The sequence below is a fragment of the Diceros bicornis genome, chromosome 13 (assembly GCF_020826845.1).
Source record: "Diceros bicornis minor isolate mBicDic1 chromosome 13, mDicBic1.mat.cur, whole genome shotgun sequence".
NCBI classification, from domain to species: domain Eukaryota; kingdom Metazoa; phylum Chordata; class Mammalia; order Perissodactyla; family Rhinocerotidae; genus Diceros; species Diceros bicornis.
Window position 1 is genome coordinate 28,064,699 of NC_080752.1, and position 6,503 is coordinate 28,071,201.

A 6,503-nucleotide genomic window follows, 5' to 3' on the forward strand; every position below is an offset into this window, starting at 1 on the left:
TGAAATCATAACAAGCATCTTTTCTGACCATAATGCTATGAAACTAGAAATCAACTACAAGAAAAAAACTGGAAAAGTGACAAAGATGTGGAGACTAAACAACATGCTACTGAACAACCAGTGCATCATTGAAGAAATTAAAGGAGAAATCAAAAAATATCTAGAGACAAATGAAAATGAAAATACACCATACCAACTCATATGAGATGCAGCAAAAGCAGTCCTGACAGGGAAACTCATAGCAATACAGGCCCACCTTAACAGACAAGAAAAGTCCCAAATAAGCAACCTGAAACTGCACCTAACAGAATTAGAAAAAGAAGAACAAACAAAGCCCAAAGTTAGCAGAAGGAGGGAAATAATAAAAATTAGAGCAGAAATAATGAAATTGAAACCAAAAAAACAGTAGAAAGGATCAATGAAACAAAGAGCTGGTACTTTGAGAAGATAAACAAAATTGACAAACCCTTAGCCAGACTCACTAAGAAAAAAAGAGAGAAGGCTCAAATAAATAAAATTAGAAGTGAAAGAGGAGAAATAACAACAGATACCACAGAAATACAAAGGATTATAAGAGAATACTGTGAAAAACTATATGCCAACAAACTGGACAATCTATAAGAAATGGATAAATTCTTAGACTCATACAACCTCCCAAAACTGAATCAAGAAGAAATAGAGAATCTGAATAAACCAATCACAAGTAAAGAGATTGAAACAATAATCAAAAATCTCCCAAAAAATAAAAGTTCAGGACCATACGGCTTCTCTGGACAATTTTACCAAATATTCAAAGAGGATATAATACCTATCCTTCTCAAACTACTCCAAAAAATAGAGGAAGATGGAATACTTCCTATCACATTCTATGAGGCCAACATCACCCTGATACCAAAGCCAGGCAAGGACAATAGAAAGAAGGAAGATTACAGGGAAATATTGCTGATGAACATAGACACAAAAATCCTCAACAAAATATTGGCAAACTGAATACAGCAATACGTTAAAAAGATCATACACCATGATCAAGTGGGAGTTATACCAGAGACACAGGGATGGTTCAACATCCGCAAATCAATCAATCTGATACACCACGTTAATAGAACAAGGAATAAAAACCACATGATCATCTCAATAGATGCAGAGAAGGCATTTGACAAGATCCAGCATCCATTTATGATAAAAACTCTCAACAAAATGGGTATAGAAGGAAAGTACCTCAACATAATAAAGGCCATATACGACAAACCCGCAGTCAATATCATACTCACAGGGAAAAACTGAAATCCATTCCTCTGAGAACAGGAACAAGACAAAGGTGCCCACTCTCGCTACTCTTATTCAACACAGTACTGGAGGTTCTGGCCAGAGCAATTAGGCAAGAAAAATGAATAAACAGAATCCAAATAGGCAACAAAGAAGTGCAACTCTCACTGTTTGCAGATGACATGATTTTATATATAGAAAACCCTAAAGAATCCATTGGAAAACTATTAGAAATAAATAACTACAGCAAAATTGCAGGGTACAAAATCAACTTACAAAATCAGTTGCATTTCTATACTCTGATAATGAACTAACAGAAAGAGAATTCAAGAAGACAATCCCATTTACAATTGCAACAAAAAGAATAAAATATCTAGGAATAAATTTAACCAAGGAGGTGAAAGACCTATAAAATGAAAACTATAAGACATTATTGAAAGAAATCGATGATGACATAAAGAAATGGAAAGATATCCCATGCACACAGATTGGAAGAATAAACATATTCTTCAAAATATGTTTATTATTTTATTATTATAAACATATTCTACAAAAATGTCCACACTACCTAAAGCAATCTACAGATTTAATGCAATCCCAATCAGAATCCCAATGACATTCTTCACAGAAATAGAACAAAGAATACTAAAATTCACATGGGGCAGCAAAAGACCCCGAATGGCTAAAGCAATCCTGAGAAAAAAGAACAAAGCTGGAGGCATCACAATCCCTGACTTCAAAATATACTGCAAAGCGATAGTAACTAAAACAGCATGGTACTGGCACAAAAACAGACACACAGATCAATGGAATAGAACTGAAAGCCCAGAAATAAACCCACACATCTACAGACAGCTAATCTTCGACAAAGGAGGCAAGAACATACAATGGAGAAAGGAAAGTGTCTTCAATAAATGGTGATGGGAAAACTGGACAGCCACTAGCAAAAGAATGAAAGTAGGCTATTTTCTTTCACCATACACAAAAATTAACTCAAAATGGATCAAAGACTTGAGGGTAAGACCTGAAATCATAAAACTGCTGGAAGAAAACATAGGCAGTACACTCTTTGACATCTGTCATAGAGGGATCTTTTCAAATTTCATGTCTACTCAGACAAGGGAAACAAAAGAAAAAATAAACAAGTGGGACTTCATCAGACTAAAGAGCTTCTACAAGGCAAATGAAACTAGGATCAAAATGAAAAGACAACCCACTAGCTGGGAGAAAATATTTGCAAATCATATACCTGACAAGGGGTTAATCTCCATAATATATAAAGATATATATATGTATACACAACTGAACAATGAAAAAACAAACCAACTGATAAGAAAATGGGCAGAGGATATGAACAGACATTTTTCCAAAGAAGATATACAGATGGCCAATAGGCACGTGAAAAAATGTTCAACATCACTAATCATCAGGGAAATGCAGATCAAAAGTACACTAAGATATCACCTTATACCCGTTAGAATGGCTATAATCACCAAGACAGAAAACAACAAATGTTGGAGATGTTGTGGAAAAACGGGAACCCTAAGTCACTGCTGGTGGGAATGCAAACTGGCACAGCCTCTATAGAAAAGAGTATGGAGATTCCTCAAAAAATTAAAAATAGAAATACCATACAATCCAGCTATCCCACTTCTGGGTATTTACCCAAAGATCCTAAAATCAACAATCTAAAGAGGCTAATGCACCCCCATGTTCGTTGCAGCATTATTCACTATAGCCAAGAAGTGAAAGCAACACAAGTGTCCCTTGACTGATGATTGGATAAAGGAGATGTGGTGTATATATATATATATATATATATATATATATGGAATGGAATACAATTCAGCCATTAAAAAAAAGACAAAATCGTCCCATTTGCAACAACATGGATGGACCTGGAGGGTATTATGTTAAGCGAAATAAGCCAGACAGAGAAAGACAAACACTGTATGACCTCACTCATATGTGGAATATAAACTAACACACGGACAGAGAGAACAGTTTGAGGGTTACCAGGGGTAAGGGAGTTGGGGGGTGGGCACAAGGGGTGAAGGGACATATTTATATGGTGACTGACAAACAATAATGTACAACAAAAATTTCACAATGTTATAAACTATTATGACATCAATAAAAATATTTTAAAAAATATTATCATTAAAAAAAACCAAGTGGCTATGTGCTTTGCAGAAAAAGCGTGTTCACAAAGTAAAAAGAAAAATTCAGCCTTAGAACCACGAATCCTTGCAAGGTCAGAGAAGTCTTGAAAAGAACCATCTCGTCTTGCTTTTGTGCGGAGAAATACTAGATTTGTGCTGGCAGCTCCCCCAGCTGGCTCTCCCTGCGCTCGCTGGCTGCCCAGGCCGGGAAAGGTGGAGGTCTTCCACCACCTTGTGGACACGCCGGGACGGCAGGGAGCCGCCAGGCCTCGCGCCCGCCTGAGGTCGGCTCCCACACGGTGCTCTCTGCTGTTTGAGCCCGGCACGCTCGCTCCACTGTTCACAGCACACTCAGGAGTGCTAAGAAGCTGGCACTCACTTATTTATCTGTCACTGATCAGAGCTTTTTCAGCTACTGCCTGGCTTGGAGGGTATCCGGGAGGCACTAACTTTGGTCAAATTGATATAAAATTGAGTCCAATCGGATCATTTAAACAGTCCCTTTGGGTCCGACTTGGTCCCTTTAGGATCATAAGAGCCTTTCGGGTCTTTGTCCTTCTAATCCTCTCCAGGATGCAGCTGGGGGAGTGGGCGGGGCTCACATGTCCTCCTGGTATTGTGGGCAGGGGCTCCCGGTCACATGCTGGTCCCTCGTGTGCCCTGCAGGGGCCTCTGATTTCCCGGCTCTGCTGTGAAGCTGGTGGGGGCCCTGCCTGGCCCTGTAGACCCCTCTGGGGCTCTCTGCTGGTCTCCACCCTCCTCCTGGCCTGACTGCCCCTCCACACGGATGCTGAGGGTTGAGCCCCTCAGGTAATCCCCTCCGTGGGGTCACTGCAGCTGTCAGCTCTGAGTAGGGCAACTAGACCGACCACCCTGCTCTGTCCCGTGCCCATCAGTCCGTGTGTCCCCCCCGCACCACCACCACCAGCCCTCCAAGTTGGTGCGTGGCAGCTTTGCCCAGAACAAACTCCTCCCAGTGGGCGCAGGGCCGAGCCTCAGCCCGCCGGGGTCCCTCTACACAGCTCCCCGTCAGCTCGGCCAGCCACCTCCCTCCTGGTGCCACCTTCCTCCCACAGCGCCCAGGGACCTGGGCCGTGATTCTCTTGTGTTTCCTCCACGTTCTGCCGCTCTCCTTCCACTCTGGTGTCCTGCCCAGACCTACTGACAAGACAGGGGAACCTTGTCCACACAAGGGGAGAAACGCCATGGTCTGGTCTGGCCCTGGAGGGTGAAGGAAAGAGCGTTCTAATCTTGGAAGCTTCGAACTTTGGAAGGTTAAAAAAGTCAAAGGAATATTTTTCAAGTCCTTTCTTCCTCAACAATGCGTAGATTTCAAGCCTTTTCTCTTGTTGCAAAATCCTATTTTGAATTTATTCGTCCCTTATTTATGAAGACTCCTCCACGCAGATAAAAGCTAAGGAAGCAGCTGGCTCCCCACACCCACTTCCTCCTCGGCCTGGGCAGGGGCCATGCATCCCAGCCTCCCTTGGGCTTGGCTGTGGCTGTGTCACTGAGTCCCAGACAATGGAGTGTGGGTGGAATGGGGGCCTCTGGCAAGTCTGGCTGGGGCAGAGCCAAGATGGCAGGAGCCTGGGTCCCTGAATGACTGCATGGAGGCCCCCACCCAACAGGAACACCCTGTGGACTTCACAGGAGCCAACAAGAAGCATCTGTTGTGGTAAGCCCCTGAGATGCTGAGGTTTATCAGTCACAGCTGTGAGCTTTTCGCTAACTTAATAGCAGGTCATTTGTGTGTAAATGCAAAACAGAAGAACACATTGGTATTTTTTCAAACTATTACTTCTGTTTAGAGAAAAGATAAGATAGAACCAGTTCCCTGATGGCCAGTAACAGCTGAGACTCCTGAAGTCTTTGTCTGGGACCCTCTCGACATCTCTCCCTGTTGGTGTCATGGTCCACAGTTTGGCTTCAGTTAGCTCCCGTGTGCAGGTGACTCACAAACGACCATCTCTGAACTCCAGACCCGTATCTCTAATGACCTGGATGTCTCAAAGCCCCTCAGACTCATCTTGTCCCAAGCTTACCTGTGCCTCCACCCTCCCAGCCAACTGCTCTCCTCTTGTGAGTCTGCCTTTCTTCATCCGGGTGCTCAAGCTGGAAACTTCTTGGCACTTCTTTCCCACACTCCCTGCCTTCAACCTATCACCGCGTCCTGTAGGTTTTACCTCCTAAATGCCCAGCCAATCCACCACCTCTGTCCCTCCACCGCCACCCCCATCCTCTCCCTGCTGGGAGGTTCTGTAAGCTCCTGACTGCTGCACCCACCTGGTCCTCTGATCCCCTCCAACCCATTTTCCACCCTGAGCTATACGATCTTTGCAAAATAGGAATATGATTTGTCACCCACTCCCCTGCATAGGGCCCGTCTAAGCTTCTCCTTGTTCTTACAAAATGACAGCAGCCCACGAGGCCCACAGACCAGGCCCAATCTGCCTCTCCAGCCCACCCGCCACTCACCCTGGGCCCCTGCATTCCAGCCCCACTGACCTTCCTTCAGCTCTGTGCTCACCATGCCCTCTCCTGTCGCAAGACCTCTGCACATGCTCACCCCCTCCCTGCAACACGCTGCCCTGCCTTCTCAGCTGTAGTGGGCATCTCAAGTGTCACTTTCTCAGGGAACACCTGACTCTCCCAACGAGGCCACATGCCCCTGTTATAAACTTTCATAGAGCCACATGCCTCGCCTCAGGAGCACTTTCTGCACTGTAATTTTATTACAGGCTGTCTAATTATTTGCTTGATCATTATCTCATTCAGCCCACCTCACTTCTACCCCAGGGCCTTTGCACTTGCTCCTCCCGCTGCCCAGCATGACTTTCCCCCAGATATCTGCATGGTTGGTCCCCTCACCTCCTCTAAGTTTTTCTTCAAATATCTCTTTCTGAGTGAAGACCCAATCAACAGCCCTATTTAAAACTGCAACAGTAGCCCCTCCTCCAGCCCCACATCCCTCCCTAAGTCCCTTCTCTGGGGAGTTACAGTCTCCAGCATAGCGTTCCTTTATGTTATGTGTCTTGTTCCACGTGTCTCTCCTTCTCTACAGTGTCGTGCCAC